Below are 14,505 nucleotides of genomic sequence, written 5' to 3'. Positions count from 1 at the left end.
TACAGCCTCATAGCACTTTGCTTGCACTGAAAAAAAATCCAAGTATTTGTCCAATGTAGAGAGTGCTAATAGTGACACAAATGATTTACTTATCATAAGTTATTTTAATAGCTCATATGCTAAACGACTGCTAAATGAATAGGAATTAGGTTATAAATATGAATTACTTTGTGTTATTATTTGGCCAATGCATTTATCCCAGTGAGGCAGAATAAAAAACAAACACATAAATGCACCTTCAGTGGCTCTAAAGTGGCTCGGGGATTCTGAACTGTAACTGAGACCTGCTTTTTATTTCTGAATAAAGCAATTAAACCTACTGTTGTCTGGCAGAAAGATGTGTTTTACATCTTGTACATCTTATACCTTTCACTTAAATGATCACACTGAGTACTCTAATTTGCCCCTAGCTATGAATGAGTGTGTGATGCACTGCAATGAACTGGAGTCTCATCCAGTGTGTACTCTTGCCTTGTGCTCATTGGATCCACAGAAACCCTTACCAGAATAAAGCAATTATTGACAATTAATAAGCAAATTATTTGTTACACTCACAAATATACTCAGTCGAGTATAACAAATGTTAAAAACCTGAATTATGCAGTAAGTGTTATTGGATAAAAAAACTAATCCAAACTAACTTATAGGTGAGGCAACATACATATAACTGTTAGAGGAGATGAGAGTAATACACATGCTACAGTGTCTCCTGACAAATGCATGATAGTTGTAGCAAGAACAGAGAAAGCCATGACTAATGGAAATGAGGCTCTGTTGAAATATAGTAATTAACAATCATAAAAATAATGGGGGCATCACAGTGCTGCAGCAGGTGGTGTTGTGCTACAGTTCCAGGGTCTGGGGTTTGATCCTGAGCTCAGCTTACTGTCTGTGTAGTGATTCACATGATCCTCCCATATCAGTGTGGGTTTCCTCTAGGTTCTTAGCTTTCCATTTACCTTCCAAAAACATGCCTGTGGGTAGAGTGGCTCTAAACTGACCAAGGTGTGAATGAACATGTGGGTGTGAGTGTGATGCCCTGCAATGGACTGGCATCCCACCAAAGGTGTACTCATACCATCCACCCAGTGTATATAAAGCAATTATTGAAAATAAATTAGTTGAAAATGGTAGAAAGTATATGTGACCAGTCACTAATCACCTCAGAAGGTAACAGCATGGCAGAAAGGTATTTTGATTTCCTAGAAGTGTTTTGTATTTGAGTATATAGAATGTATGTATATGTATAGAGATTAAAAAAGCCAGAAGTAACCCGTCCTATAGATTAGAGCACTATAAATCAACAGTCTGTTCAAAATTACTGTTAATCACTGGTCATTGTATCTAAAGAATATATCACAATAAAAAGGAACCTTAAAATGACTGTGCTTGTAAAGACATCTGATTTAAGAAGCCAGTAAGCTTACTTTTAGCAATTTTAGCAATTCTATTCCTTATTCCCAGTTGTGGCTAAAATAAGTTAAAAGGTCACAATCTATTCTGAAAAGCATTAATCAGTGTTCAATTAGTGAGGTGGTGTAGGTTTCCTGTTTTTTAAGAGTTATTTCCACTAAATAGGCAATTAAGTTGTGCAATTTTGTTCTTAGGCCGTGGAGTCTCTATGCATTTGCTAACTTATCCATTATAGCTCTTAGTTTTGCATCAGTGTGTATTTGTCATTTATCATATGTCAGGGGGAACTGGACACAGGCCAATGATGCACGTATGGAAAACTATCCTAAACCTGTTTTGAGCGAAACAGTTGTGTTGTGGAACTACGGTATTTTTCCAAACACCAAGTCTGTAAATTTGATGAGTCAGAGAGTGGTTTCTCAAGAACAAGTTAGGTACAAAACATTCATCTTTTGACCGCGAATGGATGAGTAAAGACAAACTGTCCTCATCAATAACCCAGGGCCTCTGCACACTCCCCCACGTGTTTAGTTAAGATAATATTAAATATGTTTACAAATTTGGGCTCTGTAAGTGAAGGACTGTGTCTACTGCTGAGGACAAATGGAGAAGTCATGTTTTTTTACTTGCTAAAATTTATATCTAGTTAGTGTTCTTCCTAGAACCTCAGCCTTTTTAAGAAATGTGACAAATGCTAGAAATAGAATCTCCTCTATACTTGTGTTTATATGGTGTAGTCTCGGTACTTAATAGATTGTTTGTATTACTCTCAGTTTTCGCATAGCTATAGCTTTTAAGAGCCATAAATTGAGCTACATTATCTACAACATATAGCAAACATACTGCATATAGGACATGTCTGTTTAGTTTCTTTTTATTAGGCTTAGTGAATGTGTTGATTCATCTTTTGCCTTCAACTTCTTTGACACGGACCCTTTTATTCCATATAGCCTTAATGAATACTTCATGTGGTGCTTTGTAAACTATTTTATTTTGCAGTTGGTTTTGATGAGGTACTTTATCAGGGATAGCGTATACACTTTTGGTTTTTGTCTGCTCCAGTCTTTGAGTGAATGTTGTATGGTATACATTTAGGTTATTCAGTATATATAAACCTTTACCATATTTACCCCGTGTTTGCTCTTGTGTTTATAATTTGGACATATCTGCTGATGCATTGAAAGGAAAGAACTATGTGCATCTGATCAAGTCCACTAATGATGCTTACAGGAGGAAGTTGCATTGAAATGACAATTCTTTGGAACCTGAGCTTATTACCATTAAATGATTATAAAGATCAAATACCATTTGTGTCAATCTCGTTCGTGCAAACTCCTCAAAGGTATTTAAAAAAAAAAAAAAATAATCAAACGCATTGGAATTGTTATACCACTGAAAAAAAAAACTTGGTAGAAAGATGTAGTGCTGAATTGAATGGGCTTCTCTTAAAATACTAAATAGAATATAAAATTACCAAAATTCTTTTTAGCATGTGCCAATAAATAGTAAATCATCTCTACTTTCTTGACTGATGTTAGTTCTTTACATCCTGTCTAACTACCCAGTGTCATCAGCTAGGCACATTTGCGCTTGATTTGCCATGTCTGACATCATTTGGCAAAATTCAATAAACAACTTGATAACTTGATAAGCCAAAACAACTGGACAGTTTAATAATTAACTTGTTCATATCTTTTTTTTTTCTCTCAGAAAGTATACTGAGTAAAAATGGAAACATGTTGTAGGTTTAGCTCTATACCTTTGCTCACATTTAGATTCTCAGGCCACATAAAAATTGTAATGTTATCATGATTATCATGTCAGTCCCCATGATTCTTCTCAGAGTTTGTCACACCTAGGCTATCAAAACAGTGTGCCAATCATCCCATCGACCATGTTCATGCATCCTAGTTCATACACAGTTGGGTAATAACCTAAAAGAAAAACAGTGGAGAAAAAAAAACAGTGGCTCTGGTATGCTGTGGGAGACTATTTGCTTGGTTTAGAGACATTGGCTTCCCTTAGAGGAAAAGAGGAACGCATCACAGCAAATCAATAAGTTCCAGGATGAGAATGCCCTCATTCACAGGGCATGAGGGGTCACTGAATGGATTGGTGAGCATAAAAGTAATGTAAATCATATGCTCTGGACTTCACAGTAACCAGACCTAAACACAACTATGGAAGAATTTTGATCAGAACCAGAACTGAGGGAATATGTTTGAGAAGATCATTGTTCATCCCTCCAGAACAGTTCTAGAAACTTGTGGAATGTATACCAAGGCACATTGAAGCTGAAACACTTTATGTTGGCTTTTCCTTTTATTTGTCACCTGCCTGTATCTTATCCACCACCCTGTGTGGTCATTGTAAGCTTGTGTTTTATTATAAGTAAGATTTATCAATCACTTGATTACAAAAAGCATTTGGATTGGTCTTTGCACTCTGTCAAACTCTCTGTGACTCGTTCTTTAACAGAGAGCTGTTAAAGAAGTGGTCAGTGATGCAATTAGTGCAAAAGTTTCAATCAGTCAACAGGCTTTCCCACCAATGAACAAGTCAGTTTTAGGAATAACAGAAAGAGTCACAACCAAATAAACACCTGTATGTGTGGATAGCATACTGTATGAATGGCGGTCTGGGAAATCCCTTCAGCTAAATTCAAGCAAACAGCAAAAAATGATGAAAAAATAGGTTTGGACCAAAACCAACCAGCAAACAAACAAAAAACATATTTTGACACATTATCTTCAAGAAACCATAAATATATTTCACCCAAAAACTGGAAATGTTTTTATTTACTTTTTAATCTAAGTTCACATCAGGAAAAAGCCAGTATAAAATTAAGAAGGGGGTAAAAGCAGACAATCTGCCTAAAAATGTCTAAAACTTTACTAGTTATGTGTGATGTCCTCAAGCTGATCAAGTTTTTGATAACTAACTGCCATAGAGAAATAAGTCTAATCGATTTAGTTTGATCAGATAATCAGATAACGGATATCAAACTGTCTGCGATGCTCCTGCGCCATCACATCGTCCTCAGAACAGAGAAAAAGCAGTCAAAGTAGTAAAATGTTTGAATGACCTTATTAAAAATATAAGAAATATAGTCAACAGAACTTAAATCACTTAAATCAGAGACAATTGTGGACAGAGTACAAAACACACTGACCTGAGTAAAAGTACTGATACTTTAGTAATAATTCCCTTCAGTAAAAGTAACAATTCCCTTCACTAAGAGTATATGTCTTCTTGTGAAAAAATACTGGAGTACTTTACAAATCACTTCATTTGATACAACTAATCCAAAAAAAGTTATATCTGAGGCGCGCATTTTTGAACAATTATGTTAACTAACCAAGTGAGCTATGCTGAAGTGAACACCATCTTGATTATCAACAGTGTATAAAGAAAGGTAATGTTAGCTGACTAGCTAACTTAGGCAAATGCTATTGCTAGGTTTCTTAGCTAGCTAGCTGGTTTATGTTAATTCATACATGTTTCCAGCTACATAGTTAGCTATGTAGCAAAGATGCCCCTACACATTATCTTGAGCATTACCTTTAGGCTGTAGCAGCACTTAGCTACAGTTAGCACAACAGGTAATCACTACCGAACACTGAAGTGACATCTTAAGTTTAATACAGAGCTTTTATACTGTAAAACATCAAAAGATCTGGCCAGCTAGTCTAGTACACTCAGCTAGCTAATGATTTATGGGCCAGGGATACTCATCTGTATCCACTGTCTCAGACATTGCTACTGCTGATTAAGCATGTAGAGTTTTGGCAGGAAACTGCTTTATTTTGATTGAGTTTCAAAATTGAATTATTTAAAATTTGCATATACTGTCTTTTAAATGGCTTACAGGATTAATGCATTATTTATTTATTTTTTACTCTGCAACAGTGATCAAAAATAAATGCAGTTGAATTTTTTTTTTTTTGAAAAACAAACTAAAAGTGCTATGGTTAAATTATACTCAAAAAAAGTACTCTTACAGTGAACTATGTACTCAAGTACTGTAACAAGAGTACATATAGTTTTACATTCCTCCCTGATGAGTGATTATTTCAGTACCAATGCTGAAGCACACAATAATGAGTAAAGATCATGACGATGACATTGAGGCTTCTTGTTTAAATGTCACAAGTGTTTTTATAGCCTGTCAGCTCAGGATAATATTAAATCAGGATATTATTAAAACAGGTTAAGATAATTTAAACTGAGATAATACAGAGATGACATCAGAGTTATTAAGGACTATTATGGATAAAAATAGATTATTATGTATTTAATGGTGAAATGTCCAAATTTGACAATAGTAGCTTTTCCATTACTGTAATTGTCATAAAGCTATAGATCCACTAGTTACAAATATTTCTCCACATTCTCCTGCTCATCTACACAGTATTTCCTAACGCTGATCCTGTTTTTCCATAGCTGTGCATATTTGGTTATTTTCCCTTCTCCAAGTCTGCAATCCAACTAATTAATGATTTTCCTGGCATGACATGCAGGGAAAACACTAAACTTTGCAGGGAAGGGGTACTCCAGAACCAGGGTTTGAAACCGCTGCAACCAAGTGTTTCCGAACATTTAAGAGACATCTGGATGGCACATATATCTCTCAGCTCCCATTATGTGTAAAATAAGCAAGAGAAGAGGTAAAAGAAGAGAAAAGAATTGTAGAATATAGAGTCAAGGTCACTTGGCCTGTATAACAATTTAGCACTTTTTTTTTTGGTCATTTCTGACCTTTCAGCAGTCTCATCAATTTGACTTACATCTTCAAGTGAAAGTAAGTACTCTCTTGTAGGGCTCTACACAGAACCAAGACAAACCAAAGAACTCTTACAAGTGCTAGAAAAGTGCTTTTTTCTAACTCTGTACATCTGTATGTCCAGAAAGACATAATTGACCAACCACCCTCCACACCCTCCTCCAGTTGCACAAGATTGTGTGGTCATTTTACTGTTTTTGTGGATCTTACGCAACCCTGAGACACGAGGCAGCACAGACTCTGTACCAGAGTGATGTTCAGGATGAGTGGAAAACTTATAGACCACTGTGGCTCTGGCCAGGAGATGTTTTGATGAAGAAGTCTTACATATTAACCTGATTTATTCTCAGGCCGTTCCCTAGAAGTTTTCATGCTATCTTTGTTATCCCACCCCCGCAACACAAACCAACCCAAGAAGATTTACACAACCTTTCAGTGTAAACCTAAATGACCTAGTCGCTAGATGATTGACACGTGACCCCTGTCCTGCAAACATGTTGTTACAAATACGTGTATCCATGAACTCTTGTACTATACCTTGTTATGACTGCAACAGCTGTGGAAAACATGTATTGAATGATTGCACTGTTGGACGTTTGAAAAGCACCATTTTCACGCAAAATAACCAACATCATGCTTGGAATGGCAGATATTTGGAAATGAGTGAAAATGATAAAAAGTGGCTGAACATCGTAGTATGAAAAAGAAGCTGAATATTGATTTGATGTAAAAAATTATATTAAAACTGATAGACTAGGCTGATGTGTAAATGTATGTCTTTTTCACCTTCCCAAATATTGTCCTCATTAAAAATGATCATATGAATTTTTCCTGTTCAAGCTATGGTCCTAAAAATAATTTATGAATGGCAATGGAAAAAGAAAAGGTAGGAACCATGCCACTGCAGCACCATGCCAAAACCAAGCATATACTGTAAATAAGGAAAATTACACTGTGCTGACATCTACAGTGGAATTCCCAAATCATTCAGCTTTAAAAATATTGCGATGAAACAAATAACATTACTGCAAATGTTTTACATATTAATAATCAATTTGACAGGTCATTATAATTACACTTGTCATAATGATACAGGTATGATAAACTCCAGAATTATTGACAGCTTTCCTGAGAATGGGCAAAAATGTTTGTATAAAATAAATATTATAGGCAATTTTCTACTTGGACAATTGGAGAAACTACTTATCCTTCCTGTAACAAAAAGCCTTTAAATTGTATTTTCTTTTAAAAACATATGTGACAAAAAATTTTGCACCATAAAATATATAAAATAAATGCAAAAAATTGTCATTGAAAAAATTTTTATTAAAAACTGTTCTCCATATCCAGGAGCTATTGTTGCCACTGACAATTTTTTTTCTCTTTTCTTTGGGGTATAAATATGAGTTCTGTTTCTTGGATACCTTACAAAAAAGTCAAATAGTGTCCCATGACTCAGTATGATGAGGTATTTGCCTTGCGTGGTGTCACTCCTTGCCATAAAGGCCCTAGAAAGGAGTACACAGGATTTCAGAATCACGAAACCAGCATGGCCAAGCTGACAGCTTGCGCAGCACCTATAGATCACCACAACCTTGTTTCATGTTACAAAGCCTACAAGTGGCTTGCCTGTCTTGCTGTCTTGCATTAACCTTAGGCAGGGGGAGCCACCCCCTTAGACTCCTGGCAGGTTTTTGAGTGCAAAAGTTGTCTGTCTGTCCCAAGAAATTGTTCACTCTTGGATAGAAGTGTGGTAGAAAAGATAGACCCCACCGTTCAAAACAAGGGGGTCTATTCAACGTTTTTGTTGTCCAGAAAAAAGACAGTGGTTTTTGTCCAGTTCTGGATCTGACAGGATTGAACCGGTTCTTTCCCTGAACAAATACAGGGAAGCTGTTCTGAGAATGGTGTTCACCTCTTTGTTGGACCTCCACCCTTATGCTGGAGTCCCTTTGGGGCCTTCCTTATAAGCATATGCGAAATGCTGACTTGTAATGGGGATCTGAAAACTGCCTTTTTGCGAGTGATCACTTCAGTTAAAAGAGTTGGGAGATACATGCTCTTGTAATAAGCATACGTTGTTGGTCATATGACTCTGTAGTGACCATGTGGTTGAATCCAGGATTTCTGCTTAATCACTCAGCCAGGGTGAGCCCTGTTCATGACATTGTTGGGATATATTATCCTGACGGTTACTAGAATACTAGTTACGTTTGTAAATGTATTTTTATTAGCCTTGAATAATTGCAAGGGTTCTTGGTCATTCAGAACCTGTGCTGGGTCAGCGAGAAGGAACCAGGGAAAATTGGCTGTATTACAGCAGTATTTATTGCAGCTATTACATTATATGGGACTATATGACTTTGTTAAAAGGTGTACATGTGGATATGTGCACAATATGGTATCCAGGTGTTTCATACCACACCTGGTGGTTACCTGGGGTTCAGTTCGGTGATTTGTGTTCTGTTGGTTACATTTCTCATATTTTATTAAGGTCATTCAAACATTTTACTACTTTGTCTGCTTTTCTCTGTGCTGAGGTTGATGTGGTTGCACAGGAGCATCGCAGACAGTTTGATATCCGGTATCTGATTACAGACTAAATCGATTAGTTTCAATTATTTCTCTACAGCGTGTAGTTATCAAAGAACTTGATCAGCTTGAGGAAAATCCCTTTATCGTCCAAATCAAGGGGAAACCAAAGAGCTTTCAACAGTCAACAGACATACGGTTGTTGGCCAGCACAAGTCTGATAATGGATATAAATATTTTAATATATAAATATAAACACATATATTTAACATCATAAATACATATTAACAATGCATGTTAAAAATATTACAAAGTAAAAACATTTAAAACATACTTTAAAAGTCTGCAAAGGTTCAAAATCTGCCAGGAAGAGGATGAATTGAATATACATAAGATCACAGTTTCAGAGTTTCACAATTGTGTTAATTTTACAGTTGTCAGGTTTCAATATGAACTATTAGACATTATCTCCATAACAAGCCATTCATACTTTTGAAAGATGTAGCACTTCAACTATGCCAGTTTTTTTGGCCATGCACATCATCAGCATGTTTGGCGATATGGTGGTGGAATACTTAGGCTTTGGGGCTATTTTAAGCTGTTGGTCCAAGGAAAACTGCACCATAAATTCTGTGATGTACTAGGATATTTAAACTCAAATATCCTGGCTTATAGAAGTGGCTGCAGAAAAATCTGTATATTCAGTCAAAAACCCTATTTTTAACCCTATTGTAATGGTCTGAAGAAGGATGTTCACATATTTCTGATATATAAGTGATTCTTGCTCCAAAAAGCAAAACCTCATGGAATATAACAGTAGTTAAGTAAAGATAGTTAACCATAGCATACTGTGACGTACAATTAAACTTCTCATCAAACATATTACACAATTCTCTCCAAACCTATCCAAAGGTAATAGGAATTATAATTTAGTGTACTTTCACAGGATCTCATTTGAATATGTTTGTAAGAAAATTTTTGCTGTGAGCAAAACATCACAAGCCCCACCCCTGGGAATGTGAGTACTTCTTTAATTTCCCATATTCAGTGTTCACGCTGTTGGAAGGACCAAAATACACGTGCCTAGTGAATACGCTCCTGTTTATCATAAGTTGGCAGTGGAAGCATGGAGAGAATCTGCTTGGTAATTAAAGGACTGGCAGTGGAAGTATAAGGTCTGATAATGGTACTGCATCAAAAATGTTTGGATTGGGTCATCCCTTTGCATAACATTTCCAAGAAATTGTTTCTTACACTAAAAAAAAAAACTAACATAGCAAGTGAAGATGCAGTATCTTAAATTATCTAACATTTCTCATTGTGAGATTATATAACAAATATTAGACTGTTAAGCTTCCATTAATCTTCCAATAGAATAAGACAATTTCAAAATTGCAATGAGATTAATTAAAGAAAAAAATCTAGAGAAAGGCTTAATAATCTTATATTTGTTTAAACACATCTAATAAACATCTAATAATCTAAACATCTAATAAAGAAATAGAAATATTATAAGAATTTGCCAATATTCAAGATATTTTTACTTGCTAAGATATCATTTGTTGTAGTGTACACATTTGCAGTTTTGAGACGATATCACTCCAAACACTAGGGCAGTGTGACCAATAGCTCTGGTTAGCAATGGGCAGCCCTGTTTGACACAAAGGCACCTCTGTTCCTAAGATTACATGGAATGGAAAGTACCTTTGCTTGGCCGGGTCAAACAATGCACTTGGGCCTTTGCACATCTGGCCTGCATGTAGCTAATCTCAGCTAGCCACTGAATGTAATGAATCTCCTCCACTATTGGGCGTAAAAGAAAAAAATTGAGGAGCAATTAAACTCAACAGATGCAAGAAGGCTTTGCTGAGGAATGTGGATTTAATTGTTGTGGCTTAAGCTGCACACAAGTGACCTGCAGCTGCGTTTCAGTGTGATTTTTTTCCCTATCCCCATTCAAATAATTACTCCGGTGATTTATAAATGTCCAGAAGACAAATGCAATGTCAGCTGAGACTTCCCTTGACCCCCTCCCCCCTGCGATGCCCTGAACATACAATTTCACACTACATTAGCAAAGCTCTCCAAGGACAGGAGGATTTAATTGCTGCATATCATAGGCCAAAAAGTGCTGCATAACTCCACTTTTTACAATGCAAGTTTTCACTGTTGTAGAATTTCTTTAGATTTATATTAAATTATTGAAATGACACTACTACTATGCCATTAGCTTTGATAAACTTTCATTCATTCATTCATCTTCCGTAACCACTTTATCCTGGTGGAGCCAAAGCCTATTCTGGTAACAAAGGGTACATGACTGGAGAATTCACCCCGGCTGGGACACCAGTCCTTTGCAACGCAACATGCACATAAACATTAATATACTCATTCACATCTAGGGGCAATTTAGCATAGTCAGTCAGCTAAATGGCATGTTTCTGGACAGTAGGAGGAATCCCCACAGACAGTAACTGGAGCCCAGGATTGAACCAGGAACCCTGGAGGTGTGAGGTAGTAATGTTTGATTACAGCTGCAACTGAGACAATAGGTACACTGAAAAAGCTATTAAGATGACTTAATACAGTTATTCTGTTATACTTTTGTTTCTGTATCTTAGCAAGTAAACATATCGTGAATATAGGCAAATTCAACTATTATTTCTCGGTATTTCTCAATTTCTAGATATTGTCCTCAATTCAAGCTTGAAATTCTATTGGCAATTAAATTTAGCCTCTTTCAAGTGTTTATTTCTTGAGTGAAGCAAAATTATCTGCCATTAGAATAAGCTCATTTTAAGTTTGAAATTAGTAAATTACAAATATATATAAACAAATATCAACTATATTTGTTATTTACTAATCACATAATGAGAAATATTATATAACCCTTCCTTCATTAAACTTATCTTCACTTGCTAAGATCTACATATACATACATGCACTGATCAGCCATAACAACCACTGACAGGAGAAGTGAATAACATTGATTACAATGGCACCAGTCAAGGGGTGGGATATATTAGGCAGCAGTCAGTTCTCAAATTTGATGTGTTGGAAGCAGGAAAATTGGCCAAGCATAAGGATCTGAGCGACTTTGACAAGGGCCAAATTGTGATGGCTAGATGACTGGGTATCTCCAACACGGCAGGCCTTGTGGAGTGTTTCCGGTATGCAGTGGTTAGTACCTACCAAAAGTGGTCTAAGCAAGGACAACTGGTGAACTAGCGACAGGGTCATGGGTGCCCAAGGCTCACTGATGCACGTGGGAAGCGAAGATTGGCCAGCTGGTCCAATTGCTGGTCCAAATTGTTGAAAAAGTTAATACTGGCAATGATAGAAAAGTGTCAGAACACACAGTGCATTGCACTGGGGCTGCATAGCCACAGACCTGTCAGAGTGCTCATGCTGACCCCTGTCCACTGCCAAAAGCGCCTACAATGGGCACGTGAACATCAGAACTAGATCATGGAGCAATGGATGAAGGTGGCTTGGTCTGATGAATCACATTTTCTTTTACATCATATGGATGGCTGTGTGTGTGTGTGTTTCGCTTATCTTGCTGAAGAGACGGCACCAGGATGCACTATGGGAAGAAGGCAAGCCAGCAGAGGCAGTGTGATGCTCTGGGCAATGTTCTGCTGGGAAACCTTGGGTCCTGGCATTCACGTGGATGTTACTTTGACATGTGCCACATGTGTTCCCTAATGGCAGTGGCCTCTTTCAGCAGGATAATGTGCCCTGCCACACTGCAAAGATTGTTCAGGAATGGTTTGAGGAACATGACAAAGAGTTCAAGGTGTTGACTTGGCCTCCAAATTCCCCAGATCTCAATCTAATCGAACATCTGTGGGAAGTGTTGGACAAAAAAGTCTGATTCATGGAGGCCCCACCTCGCAAGTTACAGGACTTAAAGGATCTGCTGCGTCTTGGTGTCAGATACCACAGCACACTTTCAGTCTTGTGGGGTCCATGCCTTGACAGGTCAGAGCTGGTCTGGTGGCACAAGGGCGAACTACACATATATTCCTCCATGGATCAGACTCCCAGTGCGTTTTTTTCCCATCATATTTATAATGGGCGTGTCATGTTATCATGGTTACATTGTGAGTTTTTTAATAGCAACACCAAACATTCTCCAGGCAGCACTTTTCCATGCAAAAATGCTACTGTCTCTATTAGTTCTTTTCCCCCATGCAACGTGGGCGATTATTGCCTGTCAAACATCAGGTCACATGTCAATCATCAAAGATACCTGATTAACATTTAGTTGAGAAGGCTAGATATACTACACGAAAGCACACACATCCTTTCTTAATAGAGAAAGATTAGGCTTTGGTGACATCAAAATTGTAATCAGGTAATCCATAATAAGTAACTGTAATCTGATTATGCATACATTTAAATGTACCCTACTCTGATTATAAGTAACAAATATTTGTAATCAGATTACAAAATACACATTACATGTAATATGTTGCTATCCTGCCACTTCCATGAGTTATGAAATGGTTCAGTAAATCATACAACTTGGTTTGCTTCTGCTCAAAAGTCTAAAGTCAGTCTAAAAACTCCACTTTTCTCACAATCATGCCATCTCGAAGAGGTGAGAGAGATTAATGATTAGTGAAAAATCTCTACCCTGACAGCAATTGGTCAGCACAGCCAGCCTCCTAGTCCGCACAACTCGGCCTCCAGCTAGCAGGTCAGATCAGGTTTCGCCAGATGGGGAAATGGGGACAATGTATCTTTAACCCCAGCTTCAGGACTTGGGCAGCAGTCACACGACCAAGCCAGTGCAGGAAACCTGAGATCATTGCTGGCTTAGGCTTGGTTTTTATTCTGATGAACATTTTTCTGCTGAACACAATGGAGAGGCTAAAGATGTTAAGCCCTGAGGCCAGGTGGTGCAATACTGTGTTTTAAAATATACATGGAACATTGTGTGCTACAGTGTCTGATAAACTGTCAACAATAAACAAGTGCTTTTAGTGCCTGAGGAAGTCATGTGGACAATAAAATATGAGAAATACAGTGGATATAAGAAGTCTACACACCGCTGTTAAAATTGCAGTTTTTTCGATGAAAACAAATGAAACCACAATAAATCATGTCTGATCTTTATCCACATTTAATGTGATATAGCAACCAACAAAATTAAAGTAAAAAACAAATAGAAATGTTTTAGTGAAAAAAAAAAGAAAAAAAACTTACAATAACCTGGTGTATACAAGTGTGCACACCCTTTTAACTAATACTTTGCTAAAGCACATTTTGCTTGACTGGCCCATTCCAAACCATGGATCGTTTTCTTCTGAATCCATTCCTTTGCTTCATCTTCATCTTAAGCTGTCTAACAGAGGCCTGCAGTTTTGGAGTATTTGGAGTTACCCTGATTCCCTCTACCTTGACTAGAGTGCCAGTCCTACCTGAAGAGAAGAAGCCCCATAGCATGATGCTGACATCACCATGCTTCATAGTGGTTGTGGAGTTCTTATGGTGATAAGCTGTTTTGTTTTTGTGCCAAACATATCTTTTAGAATTATGTCCAAAAGGTTCTACCTTGCTCTCATCAGACCATAACATATTTTACCAGTACTTGCCAGATATTCCTCCAGCTCCTTTAATGTCGCTGTTTGGCAGCCTTCTTGATAAGTTTTTCTCTTGTCCTTTCATCAATTTTGGAGGGACGTCCTGCTCTTGGTGATGTCACTGTGATGTCCCATTTTCTCCATTTGTTCATGATGGCCTTCATAGTGTTCCATGGTTCATCTAAT

Source organism: Pangasianodon hypophthalmus, chromosome 15 (assembly GCF_027358585.1).
Source record: "Pangasianodon hypophthalmus isolate fPanHyp1 chromosome 15, fPanHyp1.pri, whole genome shotgun sequence".
NCBI lineage: Eukaryota > Metazoa > Chordata > Actinopteri > Siluriformes > Pangasiidae > Pangasianodon > Pangasianodon hypophthalmus.
This window is presented reverse-complemented; position numbering follows the sequence as displayed.